This window comes from Caretta caretta, chromosome 9, assembly GCF_965140235.1.
Source record: "Caretta caretta isolate rCarCar2 chromosome 9, rCarCar1.hap1, whole genome shotgun sequence".
Taxonomy (NCBI): Eukaryota; Metazoa; Chordata; order Testudines; family Cheloniidae; genus Caretta; species Caretta caretta.
The window spans coordinates 100,830,256-100,847,627 of NC_134214.1; positions in this window are offsets into that span (position 1 = coordinate 100,830,256).

The window sequence follows — 17,372 nt, forward strand, 5'->3', positions numbered from 1 at the left end:
TGAAGTCTTCTGAGTCAGTATGCATCTGTTCACTTCCAGAAGTTTATCAGAGAGTTTAAGGCCGGAAAGGAGCACCGTTTAGTCTGGCCTCCTGTCATTCACAGGCCACCTCTGCACCAAGCCCATAAAGGAGGACAGCCTGCAGGCAAAGGACAGGAGGGACCTAGGCATCACCAGTGCACCAAAATTTTCTACATGGGGCCCAGTCCTGCATTCCTTGTGGTCCCCAGACACCCACTGAGGTCATTCAGTTACACGCACACAATGCAGATTTGGGATTGAGCAGAGGTGAATTCAAACCATCTCATTTGAAAACGGATTTTAAGCACCCCAAGCCGAGAGGGGGTAGGACCTGGGATTTGGGTCGAGTCCAATATAAAGATGGAGACATTTGCAAAATCTGAACTGATGGCTGGGCTTGGCTGTTGAATCCCTTCATTATACCAGGCGGGATGCTTTGATGGGGCCAGCCACACACTACACGTTGTGTTACCCATGTGCTAAACCCTTGTCTTAGGGGACTGAAAGCATAATGACGAAGTTCAAAGAGAGAAACGTATTGTGTCATCTGAGACCAGGGCTTTTCTGCAGTTTGATTTGTTTGGTAGAGAATGTGCAGTCTGCTGACAGAAGGATTCCGTCCGTCTCTGGCTTTGGGAAGCTAACAGTGATTTATTTTTTATGTATTTTTAAATTATTTTTGAGGGAGTTGTAACGTTTGCTTTCATTTTAAACAGTTATTTCACTTGATTCATTTCAGCGGGGGAAACACTCTGGCTTTTGACTGTCTCATCTCTGCCAGGACATCGCTGCTGACAGAGTGTTTTTGCAATGCTGGGCTTGTTTTTCAGACTGTGAGCTCAGCAGTTGCTCTCTTGCTAAGTGCCCCAGATTTGCCTGTCCGGGGGTTGGTGACAGGCAGTTCTCAGTGGAGGGCCCCAAATCTGGAGCTCACAGCTGTGATGTAAGTAGCTGTACCGCTGTCTTGTGGGGTTTTGTGTACTACACCTTTACATTCCTAGCTGTTGGCGAGAGGCAGTTGCCATTTTGTGTTCTGTCCAGAAAGGGCCCATTTCGCGAGTGCCCCATGGCCACTACATACCAGCTCAGAGGTAAAGCCAGCACAGGCCCAGAGATGGCATAGCCACCCTTCCACTGGGCCCTACTGCAAAAGCTGCTGCCAATGGAGGAGTTGCATGGGCATTCCCTGCCGGACGAAGGCATGGAAAGGGGTTCCCATGTGCTAGCTATTCCTGGGGGTCAGAATGGCCCATATTGGCAGCTGGGCACCAGCTGGGACAAGGGGTGAATTTGTCCCTGCAGGTCTGGATTCCAGCTCCTTTGATTTACAGGGCAGAATCCTTCTGCTTCTCCTCTCCTGGAGATGGGGGAGCCTTTCCTACTTTGTTGCACTCCTCAATTTAAAATATGTCGTTTAGTCTGCACCTCTGTGCCCTTCGTGTATGGAAAAAATAACAGCTTCCCTCACTTGTGTGACACAGCCTGAGTTTAACCTTTGGGGCACAGCGCAAAGATCATCTGTTTATTCCCGATTTGCCTCAGGGCTGAGAAGTATATTTCTGTTTCTGGGAGTCCATCTCATTTAGCTGACAATTTGTTAACTTTTTTTGTACATGTTTTTACATATGTTCATGCATCAAAAATAGTTTACAAGTAAAGAAATGCCCAGACCCTCCTTTCCCCACCTCACCATCATCACTGCCAGATCATTACTGGGCAAAAAATTTTGGAGACCTTAAAATCACCAGAGGTTTCAAAGCAAGTGCTGCGGAGCTGGAAGCCTTTTAATTCGGTAATGTTTGCAGATGGCATAATTAGAGAGGTGAAAAATAGAAACCTGGTTGTTCTTAAGCAGCCGTTTACTGACTGTGGAGAAGCTGCTGTCATTATGGAGGGCTGGACGGTGCGGCTTCCGTGTTGGAAGGCCAGGGGCAGCACAATGCATGGCCGGGTGCTGTGTACAAAGGGCCAGCTCTCACTGCTGTGTGATATTATCTTTCACTGAAGGGCTAATGTAATTGTTAAATAAAAGATTTCTTTGCAGCACAGTGACCAAGAACAACACAGTGGCAAGGTGGATGAAACTACAAGGGGAAAGGAGCTGCAGGGAAATGGCCAGATTAAAAAGCATAGACCGAACAAATGCATCAACAGTGAGCTCTGTGGGTCCCCCACGTGGATCAGCATGCTAGTACTAGACCAAAACTAGCATCTCGGTCGTAACTTTCTTTACCTGTGGAAGAACACCTCTTAAGTTACTAATCGGGAGAGGGTTTTAGAAATTGTATTCCCCTTTTTGTTTCCTGGCCTTGGATTTCTGAGTTTGGATCATGTAAATGGACCAGTCTATTTCTCATCCCTTTTGTTTGCTTGTTCTCATATGCTGCAACACTTGAGTTACAGAGTCTTCAGAGACATGTTTTCTAAAAAAACCTGTTTCCTATGGAATTTGCTTTCAAAATTAATGGAAACGTTTGTGTTGTGGTAAGCGGTTTTTAAAAGGCTTTATTGCATTCAAAGTCTTCTTTAAATAAAACTTAAATTAGCAGCTAAACTTGAACTGACAGCATTTCATTAAATCCTCCTAAATAAAAATTCAAATAAGTGTCTTTCTCTAAGCATTCACCTAGCAGTGGGAGCCTATTATCTCGTGTGACAATGTTCTCTTTCAGTGACTTTATTTCTGGATTGAATTAAAGGTGGGTCAACTCAAATCTAAAGGATGCTGAGGAGTTAGTGAACCTCCTGAAAGCTAACAACCTGCTGAAAAGAGTGCCGCTGTTCACAAAATAATGTAAACTATTCAAATGTTCCTGTTCATTGTTAAGTATTTGTATTACAGAAATGAAATCGAGGCCTAGGTGTGCAAGGTGCTGTACATACAAATAGCGAGAGAATGTCCCTCTTCCTGAAGAGCTTACAATTTAAATAAAAAGAAGAAAGGTATGAGAGAGGAAATATTATCATGCCTTTTTTTTTTACAGCTGGGAAACTGAGTCATAGAGAGATTAGGTGTCTTGCCCGAGATCACACAGGCGGTCTGAGTAGAGTTGGGAATTGAATCCAGATCTCCTGAGTCCCAGCCAAGTGCTTGAAGCACAAATCCTCTTTTCTCTTGTAGACCATCTTTCCTGTAGCCATCCAGCAGCTGTCCTGCTAAAGTCTCATTGGCTGAATTGTGATGAGTGTGGCTGCTTAGCTGGTTGGGGGTTTGTTATTCTTTCCCCTTAAAAAAAAATAGTCACATACTGAAAACAAGCTTGTGGCTAAATGTTCCGCTCCCTTGGTGGGGATGTTGAGGAGAAAGGCTAAGGTTCAGAAGAAGCCCATGCGCTCAGCTAAATATGCCCTGCCCCACCCATGGAAACCATGAGTGGCATGATCTGCTCTGACAGCTTCCTTCCAAATGAATCCCATTGCCTGGGAACCTGTTCATGCTTTCCTATTGAAAGAGAGCTTTTTCTGAAAATCCCAAAGCAATCTGCAGAATAAATTCCATTTCCTTTCCTTTCATGCATATGATCTGCAGGGCTCTACTTCCGTGTTGCTGAGGGGTGGTGTCTTTGAGCTGGGTAGATTTTTCTCCTAGGGTGACAAGTGAGTGTGTGTGGGGGGGGTCTGGCAAGGTATCCTCTGAGCCTTTTACCACTGCTCTCAAACCCCCCACCCCTTGTCTCCTGATGTTGACCAGAGAATGATGTATGGTTTGACCCCAGCCTGCTGCCTCCGTAACGCTCCCAGCCCTGGCTGGCCTGGGAACAGGGGACGCAGCTTGGGTCCTTAATGCGGATGCTGTTTGTCAGTTCAGCGCACTGCCAGGCGCTGGGCTGCGTGGCTGGCCTGCACACCTTACAGTGAATTATCACAGGAGGGGGCTTAATGGGAGCTGCTGCTGCTACGGCACCTAAAAAGCACCAAGAATCAGGAAAAGCACCCAGAGGAGAAGTGCCCTTGCTGGCAAGGCCCCAAGAATGTTTGCAAGTGGATTTTGTGGGGTGCATTTTCTCCTTTAGCGACTGAGTGCGGTTATGCTGCGGCTGGTGCTGGCCATGTGAGCCTTCAGGGCGGTGTTCTCTTGCTGCCCTCCCACAGCTTGCACCCAGGCCTCGCTCGCCCCGAGGCCCCGCTTCCTTCCAGGGCAGCAGCTCTGGGACACATTTCTCAGGCTTGCTGGAGACTTACGGAACAAGCTGTAGCCCCTCAGCCATAGCCAAACGGGATTTAAAACCTCCTAAGTCCTTGTATGCTGGGGGATTAACATCTCCTGGAAACAGGGCCCTGCTACGTGTGCAGCTCATTGGGGAGCCTGAGGGGTGTTCACCCCTGAAGGGATTAAAATGGCTCCGAAGGGGCTACCAGACAGGACGGGCTGCACCTGAGTGAGGAGGGCTGGATAGAGAGCCCTAACTGAAGCTGAAGCCCGGCTCGGCTTGTATAAAGCCAGGGAGAGGAGAGCAGAAACCGGCTGCCACAGAGGGAGGGAATTGACCGTTGCTGTCAGCACTGAGAGAAAGGAGTAGCAAGGAGACTCTGGAAAACAGCAGCCAGGGTGAGCCTGCATGGACCTCAGCTGCTGAATGTAGGGTCCCTAGCTGGAACCCAGAGTAGGGGAAGCAGGCCTGGGGGCTGGAAGGTGGGCAGGGGCAGTCACATAGCGTGCAGTGGACTTTGAAGACTGCCTGAGGTAGTTTGGCTACAGAGACTTTTTTACCCGGAGGTGGGGAAACCTGGCCGGAGGGCCCAGCCACGAAGAGGAAGCGCTGCAGTTCGTGGAACGTAAGAGAGGCAGCGGAGCGAGAGATCGGGATAAGGGGCAGAGAAACCGCAAGAGGAGGTGTCACACCAGTGGTGCACTAATCCCCAGATGAGCCACAAGGAGGCACCACAGCGGTGCATGGAGCAAAGCCCCTGACAGGGAGAAAAAAAATAGCCCCTGGTAATCACCCACCCCCATGGAGATGATGGTCATGCACAATGGAGATGGCTACCCCACAGCCCCTGGAGGTTAGAGAAAGGCCTGTGGAAGGGAATTTACTGCAGGTCCCTGTACCATTGTGATGGGGACAGAAAGGACTCCTAGGTCCTCCTGTCACAGTTGTCTTGCGCTGTCCTGAAACTGAGGCATGATATGTGCACTCCAAGGATGACCATATGCAAACATATCTCTATAGGGCTCCTGGCCCTGAACTCTTTGGGTTCAGACAGATCACAGGCTTCCCAGGGCAGTAGCACACACAGGAGTCTGCTCAACCTATGCAGGAGGCTATTTGAACTAGTGTCAGATTCAAGAACAAGGGGTTGTGGTCCTGCTTTGCCCCTGGCCCCATAGGTAGCACGTAGGACACATCTATAAGTAGACAGACTCCCTGAGACTGATTATCTTTCTGCGTGCTGGGAGCTGGTTATGGCTCCGATTCTCTGCTCCTCGGGGCTGCTCTTTCATAGGCTCCAAGGCCACTAGGGACCAGGTGTGATCATCCAGTTGACCTCCTGTAGAGTACAGGCCATGGAACCTGCCCGAAGATTATTCCGAGAGCAGAGCTTTTAGAAAAACATCCAGTCTTGATTTAAACATTGTCAGTGATGGAGAATTCACCACGACCTTTTATGAGCAGTTCCAATAGTTAATTATTCTCATGATTAAAAATGTATACCTCATTTCCAGTCTGAATTTGTCTAGCTTCAACTTCCAGCCATTGGATCGTATTATAACTTTCTCTGATAGATTGAAGAGCCCATTATTATCCGTGTAGCTACTTACAGACTGTAATCAAGTCCGCCCCTTAATCTTTTCATTGCTAAGATAAAAAGATAGACTCAGGGAGCCCAGTCACTATCAGAAATGTTTTCTAATCCTTCAGTCATTCTCATGGCTCTTCTTTGAACAACTGTCTCCAATCTATCAACATCTTTCTTGAATTGTGGGCACCAGACTAGACACAGGCTTCCAGCAGTGGTCACACCAGTGCCAAATATAGTGGTAAAATAACCTCTCTATTCCTACTTGAGATTCCCTGTTTCTGCATCCCAGGATGGCATGAGGTCTTTTGGCCACACTGTCATGTTCAGCTGATTATCTACCCCCCCCCCCCACCCCCCACATCTCCTTCAGGGTCCCTGCTTCCCAGGATACAGTCCCCTGTCCTGTAAGCATGGCCTACATTCTTTGTTCCTTGATGTATACATTTACATTTAGCCTTGTTAAAATGCATAGTATTTGCTTGTGGCCAGTTTATCAAGAGATCCTGATCACTCTGAATCTGTCCTCTTCATTATTTACCCCCTGCCCATTTGGAAACACACCCCCTTGATGATGATTCCCCGTTTCAACCATATTTTGAGGCGTATCAGTTAGCTATTTTTAAAATCCATTTAAAGTGTGCCATGTTAATTTTATATTGTAGCTTTTTAATCAGAATGTTGGGCGGTACCACGTCAAATGCCTTACAGATGTCTAAGTACATTACATCAGCACAATTACTGTACCTTTATTTTAACAAATTTATAATCTCATAAAAAAAATCTAGTTAGTTTGACAGGATCTATTTTCCGGAAACCAAGGTCGATTTGCATTAATTACATTACCCGCCTTTAATTCTTTGTTCACTGTGTCTCATATGAGCCACTCCATTACCTTGCCTGGGGTCAGTGTCAGGTTGACGGGCCTATAATTACCCTGGTCATCCCATTTATTCTTTTTAAAAATTGGCACAACATTAGCTTTCGGCAAGGCTTCTGGAACTTTTCCAGGGCTCCAAGACTTATTGAATACCAACATTAATGGTCCAGACAGCTCTTTTGAAACTTATGGTTGCAAGGTATCTGGACCAGATGATTTAAAAATGTCTAACTTTAGTAGCTTCTGTTTAACGGGTATAATGAGACTGCATCATCTGTTATTCCCCCCTTCAAATACAGAACAGAAGTGCTCAGTAAATATTTCTGACTGTTCTGTATTATTATTGACGATTCTTCCCTTTCCATCTAGTAATGGACCAATATCATTGTCAGGAATCTTTTTGTTCCTAATATATTTTAAAAACTTTCTTATTGTCCTTACTTCTGCTGGCCATAGAACTTGCCTTGTGTCCCTTGGCTTCCCTTATCAATTTTCTACAATTCCTAACTTCTGATTTATATTAATTACTATCTCTTCAAACTGCACCAGTTGGATATGTTCCTTTAGAGCCAGAGCCAGATGAGGATTTCCAGGGTATATTATGTACACACACTTCCCTCTCTGCCTCTAACATGTCCCTGGCAGGGAGGGAAGCAATGGTGCTGACTTTGCTCCTCCACACCAAGGTATCCTCTGCAGCAGAATGTCAGGAGGTTTCCAAATCCTTTTCTCTGCCTGAGCAGCACAAAAGGAGGGGAACAAGGCAGAGAATTTGCCTCCCTGATCTCCCTTCCATTCAAAGTAAGTTTTTTGGCACCGTTCACAAAACACACAGCTAAGCCAATACTAAAAATGCTACATACTGTGAGTCGGCTTCCAACTTCAATTAAAATACCGCACTCCTTGAGGTGTACTTTATTGCTCTGTATACATTTAAATATCACTCAACAGGGTGAAAGCTTATCCTCATTAATTATAAAGGTTTATGTTGGCAAGCACTTAGTTCCTATGGTTACATCTCTAAGAAATTATAAAATAGGCACTTCAAGGCTCTGGGCAGAGGAACAAATTGGCTATTATAGAATCCATGAATGCTAATAACTCATTTACTTATAATGCTAATAAATAATTGGTCTAAAATAATCTGCTGCAGCCTTAAAATGGACAGGGTATTAAAAGGTCAGTGCTGCTCTTAACTCTCTGTCACAGCCCTAATATGAAAATAATGCTTCCTTGATATCAATTCAAAATACTTCAGATAATTCTCTTAGCAAATCTATGTTAAGCCACGTATTTGCTCTCTAGCCCCCAGAGTTCACTTGCTCCATCATTGCACTACAGTACTTGTATGAGGTGAATTGAAAAATACTATTTATTTTATACTTTTTACAGTGCAAATATTTGTAATAAAATAATATAAAGTGAGCACTGTACACTGTGTATTCTGTGTCGTAATTGAAATCAATATATTTGAAAATGTAGAAAATATCCAAAAATATTTAATAAATCTCAATTGGTATTTTTTTTTGTAAATCTCGTGAGTTAACTGCGATTAATTGACACATCTTTATTAAGGTATCTCAGAGGGAGTGTCTTTGGCCAGCCAAGGGGGCGATGGAAAATCCCACCACTGACTGAACTGCGTCCATTGTCATGGGCATACGTGTCTTAGTATCCTCGTAGAGTCTGCCAGGTGCTATTACCGTGCTTCGTCGACAATAAACCTGGCCCGGCGCCTTTGCTGAAAACTGAGTCTGTGGATTTATTGGGCAGTTGAATTGAGGTCTATCTCCGCTACCTGCACAGAGCTGGGACAGCGCACTGAATGAACACACATACAGCCAACATCTGACCACATCATGGTCTCTCTTATTTGTTCCTTCTCTAACCCTAACAGTCAGAGCCTTTTTCCTCTCTCCCCACACACAGATCTTCCCGTGTCTGCGATTGCATTCATTTCCTGTTTCTGGATGCCTTCTGTTTCTGGCATTTCTCTTCTGAGGTGGCTTTCCACAGCAGAACACAGTATTCAAGGTGGGAGAGTCACATCCATGGACAGAGCTGTGTTTATAGTGATGACAGTTCTATGGACTGTGATTTCTATATCCTGACATTTTACTTGCTTTTTAAACTGCTTATGTGCATTGAGCCGAGGTTTTCACTGAGCTCTCCATAATGATGCCCAGCAGTTGCAGTTAATGTAGAGCCCAGCAATGTGTAGAGGAAGAAATAATTTAAAGCTTCCCAATTCCAGGAATAGGGTGAATCATAAAATAACAAAGGTAATTCCTCCCCAGATGGTTGGGCAATAAATCAGTAGCTATTTTTCTCACCATAAAGATGCTGTTTTGTGTCTATACTAAATAATGTTCTCTGCTAAAGCATGAAGCTGCATAAGATTAACCATTTGTCAGTGACTTGCATAACATAAAGACTAATAAACAAATACAATTCTTAGCAGCAGTAGCTTCAGCATAAGGGAATGGAATTTATTAATCCAGGCTGTCTCAGTTCTGGGAAATATTGGACAACGCTGTATTCCGGAAACATATTCCGGATGAGCTGTTGTTGCTAGAGAGAGGATAACAAACCCCAGATCCCAACACCGAAGTCTACCTGGGTTCCAAAAGCTGATTCAGTTCTCTATTTCATGGCTCAGGTCCATCGATGGCTGTTGCTTTCTCATGACAAAAAAATAGAATTGGCCACAGGTTCATAAATATTCGCAGATCTAATATTACTTGTAAACATATTTGACTTTGTTCTCAGAATTCTTACTCTCTCTATTTATTGCAATGACACTGGTTCAACAGTAAGGTTGCAAAGTGTCAAGAAATGGAAAAGTCAAGGCTTTCCTAGGCTGTGTTGCATATACACTATGAGGACCATCTCATGGATCTCAGTGTAAGTACTAAGGATCTAAAGTGTGGATTTGTAGGAGGCAGCTGGTTTGTTAATTTTTGTCTCGATAAACTAGCAGGTTGTGATCCAAAGAGAGAGGATATGTTCAATTAGAACTTGTATTGCCAGGGTTATCGGATGATCCAGGCTTATTGCTAAAATGTCCTGGGCAGTTGATAACTAGGACTAGAGTGCCCCAAACTGTCTTCTAACATATTTAGGACCAGATTGTGCCTGTAGACCCAGCCCTGAAAAAGGGATGGTGCATAAGAGGCCTGGCTCCGGGGCAGCATTGTGATATGATCGGCCAGACTGGCCAGAAAACAAGAATCCTGTTTTGTGGAAAATGTCTCATTGGAATGAAACCAAGACCTTTCAAAGCTCCCTGGTGGAATAACCAATAGCTCAGTGGTCAGGCACTCACCTGGGCTGTGAGAGACCCATGTTCCAGTCCCTGCTCTGAATCCGCCTTATACACTGGGCTGTTGACTATTTTGGGGCTTCTCTTTCTCTAACTTTGAGTCACAATTCGCCTGTTCCAGGGAGGCAGTAATGGGCTTCTAACCTCTGTGAGCAGCCTGTTAGAACACACCCCCTGCGCCGGCTCTGCTTAGCCCCACAGGGCCGGTGCAGAGGGCTCAGGAGTGTTCTTACTCTTCGGCGCAAGCAGTGGCTAATTAACACACAGGGCCTGTGACTAGGGACCCTGGCCAATTTGGGGTCCCCCTTAGGAATACCGGAACCTGTGTTGAAGTGGTGGGCGGGGCGGGGGGGGGGGCACCAGCATTGGAACTAGGGTGCCACCCCTGCCTCATTCCTGGTGAGGTTCTTGCCCAAGCAAGTTATTCTGAATAGTGCTCTCTAGAAATCCAAGGGGAGAGAAGGGTGAAGTGAGAATGCTGGGATACTGGATGTCCCAAGAGAGTGGGGGGTAAAGAAAGAGGAAGCCTTTAAACTTCTGGCTCACTGGTCAAATCCAGGCTGTGTCGGTAGCAATTAATGATGGGCTTCCCAGTTCTGGGTCAAGCACAACCCCTCCTGAATTGTGCTGCTCTGAGAATAGACGAGACCTGAGTGAAGATTCACGGAGACACAGTTTGGTCTCTGTCCCCCTTGGGGAACACAGGGGTGGTGGGGGGAATCGTCACAAGCACCACACCTGGCCCGCGTGTTGAGGAGGGGAGGCAGGGCTCTGCCAGGGCCTGCTGCCTGCACAGGAGGGGGAGTAGCAGCCCCCACAGACCATCCCGTCCTCTCCACCCCTATAGGGGAGAGAGGGGACACCGGGTGCCCCATCACTCCCTGCACAGGTATGTACTAGGGGTCATAGGCTTTCCAGACTGAGAAAGGTCTTGTGGCTATGGCATGGCTCAGAGTGTCAGGAGACCCCGGTTCAATTCCCAGTTCAGCTACAGCCCCTCTAGGTGATCTTGAACAAGGGGCTCAATTTCTCTGCGCCACATGATGGTATCTTCCTCTGTGAAATGGGGACTGTGTCCCCCTCCCTCGCAGGGGAGTTGTGGAGTGGATCGTAGCAATGTGGATCGCAGCTGAATGTGGATCGTAGCAATGCCCGTGAACAGGCTCTTTGAGAAATTCCCCCTCATCTTACCTTTGTTCGCAGGATCTGGTGGCCTCTCCTAGTGGGCCATGAGGCTGCTGTTGGCATTGCCATCTACCCAGGGCTGGTGCCCTGGTGTATAGCAGTGCATGTTGGAATCGCCAGAGCTCCTTTCTCCTGGCAGGCTGCACAGCCATGGCCTCCAGACTGCCCCACAAGAAGCTGGCAGTACAAGGGGTTTCAGAGAGGTCTATGTCACACACAACACCGCAGGGCAGTGCCGCATTATCTCCAAGAAGGCCATTGGAGCCCACACATGACAACAATTCTAGACACAACTTGTTTGGAGGAAGAATGGGGATTAAAGAAGTGGCAAAACTATGAGCTGGGGGTGTACCAGAATGGCGGTGAGGTCAAAGGGACTGTTCCAGGCCAGCAGGGTTTGTGCGGTTTGTCGCACTCCAGTTCTCTGTTTATAAGAACATAGGAATGGCCAAGCTGGGTCAGACCAAAGATCCATCTAGCCCAGTATCCTGTCTTCCGACAGGGACTAATGCCAGGTGCCCCAGAGGGAATGAACAGAACAGGGAATCATCAAGTGATCCATCCTCTGTCACTCATTCCCAGCTTGTGGCAAATAGAGGCTAGGGACACCATCTCTGCCCATCCTGGCTAATAGCCATTGACAGACCTATCCTCCATGAACTTATCTAGTCCTTTTTTGTACCCTGCTATAGTCCTGGCTTTCACAACATCCTCTGGCAAAGGGTTGCACAGACTGACTGTGTTGTGTGGAAAAAATACTTCTTTTGTTTGTTTTAAACCTGCTGCCTATTAATTTCATTTGGTGACCCTAGTTCTTGTGTTATGAGAAGGAGTAAATAACACTTCCGTATTTACTTCCTCCACACCAGTCATGATTTTATAGACCTTTATCATATCCCCCCTTAGTCGTCTCTTTCCCAAGCTGAAAAGTCCCAGTCTTATTATATGCTAACATTGGCTAATAGGTTTATGATTTGGCCCAAATGGGATGGGACAGATTGACCCTCTGCGAAGTTTAAAATAGAAAGATTAGCAACGCCACCCAAACAGGAGCCTGTGACCTCTATTCGTTGTGTCGCTTCCAGCATTAGTGGAATAAAGAATAGTATTTGCTCCACTTAAATTTAAAATGACACTAAACCATGAATCAAACTTACAGTGACATTTATCCAGTTAGCTGATGTTTGCTAGAGGTTGAAGGGACTCATAAATATAGTTGTCTTCATGACTCAGACACATTTTTCAGTATATCTTGACAGTTCGTAAATACATTATTTTTTCTGATGCTAATTTCTATGAAGTACTTATGAAAAATGCATTTTTCAGGGGGCTGACACTTGGCAAGTATTTTGATGGCAATAAATTGCAGTAGGAACCGAGTTTCAGTTGCCATGGTTTTCTTTTCCTGCGCTTTACACTGGTATGTGAAATAATGGTGTGTTCATTCAGACACTAATCCCTTGTTTGTTCTGCTGTTTCTAGCACAATAAAAAATCACCCGATTGTATTAATAAAAAATCACCCGATTATATTAAACTATTCTTCCCCCCCTTGACGAAATTGCCCTGCTGCTGTTTGACTTTCAAATCCTTCTCCCCACCAGTCGCTGCCTTGCTTCTCTCACAGCCACTGGCCCAGCGCCACAGGGAGTCCCTGTGCCGGCCAGGCTGAGTGAAATGCTGCAGCATTCCCCACCCCCAATCGGCAACCATGGGATCTTGAGTCTGAAACAGGGCCAGCCCTGGACCTGGAGCCACGCAGCAGACCCTGGTCAGTGCAGGGCTCAGATGAGGGCCCACCCACACGGGTTGCAGGCAGTACCTCTTCCCCGTGGTCTGTCTGCGGCACCAGAATGACTGGGCACAGCATCTCCCCAAGAGCACTAATGGCTGCCTTTTAAAGGACAGGGATAAGTTTCCTGTTTGTTCCAGCTGAGGCTTTGCTGTAAGGCATGTCCAGATTGTCATAGCAACAATCACTTTATTGATGTACTTCAATCTGTTGCTTGATTGAGGCTAAAAGCAAAATGATTGATCTGGAAAAATATGGGGGCAGGTTGCACTCCATTGGTGATTTGGCTTTATATGTATTCTTTTCAGGTGCCTCGAGGCTTCTGGGCAAGGGCACCATTAAATGACCCGGGACTGATTGAGTTTGTACCCTAAGCCTAGAGTGAATCGAGGCATGGCTACTGGCCCTGATTGTGCAGTACCAATATGTTCACTATGGAACGTTTGTCCCTGGCCTGTGGCGAGTTGGGGGCTAGCAGAGCTGTTTCCGAAACAAAGCCTGTGGGGTGGCAGTGAACGTGTGGATGGCTGTGTGCGGGCAGTGCCTATCCCCGACCCCTTGCAGACGTCTACACTTCATGGGAAGGATCACGCTGTTTTGTGCCTTTCAAAGTTGCATTTTTGTCACAACATTTCTGGAATTCCTATGTAAGTGCCCTACTGTTGATTTCATGCTCATGGGGTCACAGGATCAGGGGCATGTAAACTCCAGACAGTAGTGCATAGGGACCACACACATAAGAACGGCCAGACTGAGTCAGACCAAAAGTCCATCTAGCCCAGTATCCTGTCTGCTGACAGTGGCCAATGCCAGGTGCACCACAGGGAATGAACAGAACAGGGAATCATCAAGTGATCCATTCCCAGATTCTGGCAAACAGAGGTTAGGGACACCATCCCTGTCCGTGTTGGCCAATAGCCATTGATGGACCTCTCCTCCATGAACTTTTCTAGTTCTTTTTTTGAACCCTGTTAAAGTCATGATCTTCACAACTTCCTCTGATAAAGAATTCCACAGGTTGACTGTGCATTGTGTGAAGAAATACTTCCTTTTGTTTGTTTTAAACCTGCTGCCTATTGATTTCATTTGGTGACCCCTAGTTCTTGTATTATGAGAAGGAGTAAATAACACTTCCTTATTTACTTTCTCCACACCAGTCATGATATTATAGACCTCTATCATATCCCCCCTTAGTCGTCTCTTTTCCAAACTGAAAAGTTCCAGTCTTCTTAATCTCTCCTCATATGGCACCTGTTCCATACCCCGAATCATTTTTGTTGCCATTTTCTGAACCTTTTCCAATTCCAATATATCTTTTTTGAGATGGGGCGACCACCTCTGCACCCAGTATTCAAGATGTGGGCGTACCATGGATTTATAGAGAGGCAATATGATATTTTCTGTCTTATTATCTATCCCTTTCTTAATGATTCCCAACATTCTGTTCACTATTTTGACTGCCGCTGCACATTGAGTGGATGTTTTCAGAGAACCACCCACAATGACTCCAAGATCTCTTTCTTGAGTGGTAACAGCTCATTTAGACCCTATCATTTTATATGTATAGTTGGGATTATGTTTTCCAATGTGCACTACTTTGCATTTATCAACATTAATTTTCATCTGCCATTTTGTTGCCCAGTCACCCAGTTTTGAAAGATCCTTTTGTAGCTCTTTGCAGTCTGCCTAGGACTTACCTGTCTTGAGTCATTTTGTATCATCTGTAAATTTTGCCACCTCAGTGTTTTCCCCTTTACTCCAGGTCATTTGTGAATATATTGAACAGCACTGGTCCCAGTACAGACCCCTGGGGGACACCATTATTTACCTCTTTCCATTCTGAAAACAGACCATTTATTCCTACCCTTTGTTTCCTATCTTTTAACCAGTTACCGATTCATGAGAGGACCTTCCCTCTTATCCCAGGACAGTTTACTTTTCTTAAGAGGCTTTGGTGAGGGACCTTGTCAAAGGCTTTCTGAAAATCTAAGTATGCTATATCCACTGGATACCCTTGTCCAAATACTTTTTGACCCCCTTACAGAATTCTAGTAGATTGGTGAAGCAGGATTTCCCTTTACAAAAACCATGTTGACTCTTCCCCAACAAATTATGTTCATCTACATGTCTGAGAATTCTGTTCTTTATTATAGTTTCAGCCAGTTTGCCCGGTACTGAAGTCAGGCTTACCAGCCTGTAATTGCCGGGATCACCTCTGGAGCCCTTTTTAAAGACTGGCATCCCATTAGCTCCCCTCCCGTCCCTTGGTGCGCTGGAGGAGCGCCTGGCCTCGCTGTTGGGGGAAAAGGTTAGGCCAAGTGCATTGAAGCAGAAAACAAACCATCCCATGTCCTCTGTGCAGGCGCTTCTTGTGGGGGGAGCTAATTCTCAAATGCCACTTCCCACAGCAATGCCCCCTGTTCATGACTCCACTGCTAGGTCTGGGCAGGGCTCTGCAGAGTGGCTCATGCGTTGAAGTAATACTTCTAATGAAGAGGAACGTGTCTCTGGCTGTTTTGCTTCTGATACATATATATTTGTTTTGTGGGGGGTGGGGGAGTTCCTGTGGAGAAAGCCAGTCCACCCCTCTACACCTTCATTCCCTTACTTATGGATATTACCAGGAGAATATCGGCTTTTTTGGACCACGGCAAACAAACTTTCTTTCTTTTTCTTTTTTTCTTTTTTCTTTCCACTAATCAGTGGCCGTACCTTTGGAGAGATTGGTCACCTTACTCCTGCAGTTACCCCGATGGCAACAATTGGTCTATATACTGCAATTCAGGATTATTTCTGTCTAGCGCTGCTATCCTAGTTAAGGAATATCAAACAGGTGATCCGATAACTGTAGCAGCAGAGTGGAATGAAGCTGAAAGAGACTCCATGTGGACCCTTGTTCCACGTTAAATCCTGAGAGCTGGAAAATGCTTGCCAATCATGCCCCTCACCTCACAGCAGGCCAATGGAGGCCAGAGACTCCCAAGTGGGGAGGAGCTACCTGGTGTCCCTCAGCAGGTATCTCCCTAGGTAGCCGTTGGGACTATCCCCATCTAATTCCCCCATCCATTGAGGCAGATAATTTCCCAAGCCTGAAGAGAGGGCTTATTTCTATGGGAACTCAGTGTTATTTGATGGACATTCCCTGTAGGCCAGGTGGAATTTTAAGTCTCCAGGACTGCAGGTCTTCCTTCCGAGCACTGATGCTGTTTAGCCTGTAAGTTTGGACAGGACCCTGGCACAACTATGGTCTGGAAGAAATGCGTGGCAATATCCTAAACCTGGCCATCTAAAACCAGAGGGCTGGGGGTCTTGATCCAATTCTCAATGAAGTAGTTGGAAGGTCTTCTTTTAGGTCAAATGACTGGGTGAATAACAACCAATTTCTATCCTCTCCCCTTTCTGCTGCAGAGTACAGGTGGCTGTCACTTTGCTAAACTAATGTGGGATTTTTTTTCTCTTCTGTGAAGGGAAGTAAAATCTACATGAACATAGACAGCCTTAAGAAATCTGTATGTGCATAACTTTTGCTGAAAATCTGGCTGTTAATGTAAACTAGCTCATCCAAGAATCATGGAACAAATGCAGCTTCACAGAAGTTTGTTGCATTCAGGAAAAAACACTATAGAAATGTATTGAATGGTTGACCAAGTTTGTACTGAGTTTGCCTCTCAGTTGGACTTATGATAGTTTTCAGCTGTGCTGGGAAGACTGAAGAAACTTTTGTTTGTCCCTTGAAGGAAAAAGGATAAATTGACTTTTAAATTTCTAGCTGGAAACAAGTCAGACAATGTCTCTTTGCTGCTGTATATAGAAAAACCTTTTTTATTAAAGGCTCTTTTTGTTTTAAATTAAAAGTTGGACAAAAAAGTTCAGAAAAAGATAGATTTCTAGGTTTTCTTCTCTACGGTTCTTTGAAAAGTGTCCCAGTTTTAACTTCTCTCATTCAAAAGGGTTTGAACAGTTTTCAGTCTGTCTGAAGCAGTTGTTAAATATTTCTTTTTGGAAAACCAGAAAAGTACCAAGTCCTGAATTACACTGACGAAAAAATCGTATTTTTTTTGGTATTGACATACTGGTAAAAATTGCTCCGTTGCACACTGAAAATAGACGGTATGGCTAACTTTCAAAGTTTTAGATTTAATTTTAGCCACACAGTAGAGAAGCATTTCTGAAATCCAGTATTTTATAACTGCTGCTATGTGCACAGGACAGACAATCAAATAATGCTACTCGTTATTTACATAGAGCCAGATTCGGCTACCTTTACACATGCTGAGCAGGGCCTTGCTCTCTGAGCAGTCCTACTGAAATCAATGAACTATTCATCATGAGTGAGGATGGCAGAGTCTGGCCCTGAACAGGTGAGGAAATGCCCCTGATGAATTCATAATTTAAGGACTTGATCTTGAGAATGCCATGGGCGTTGCACTGCTC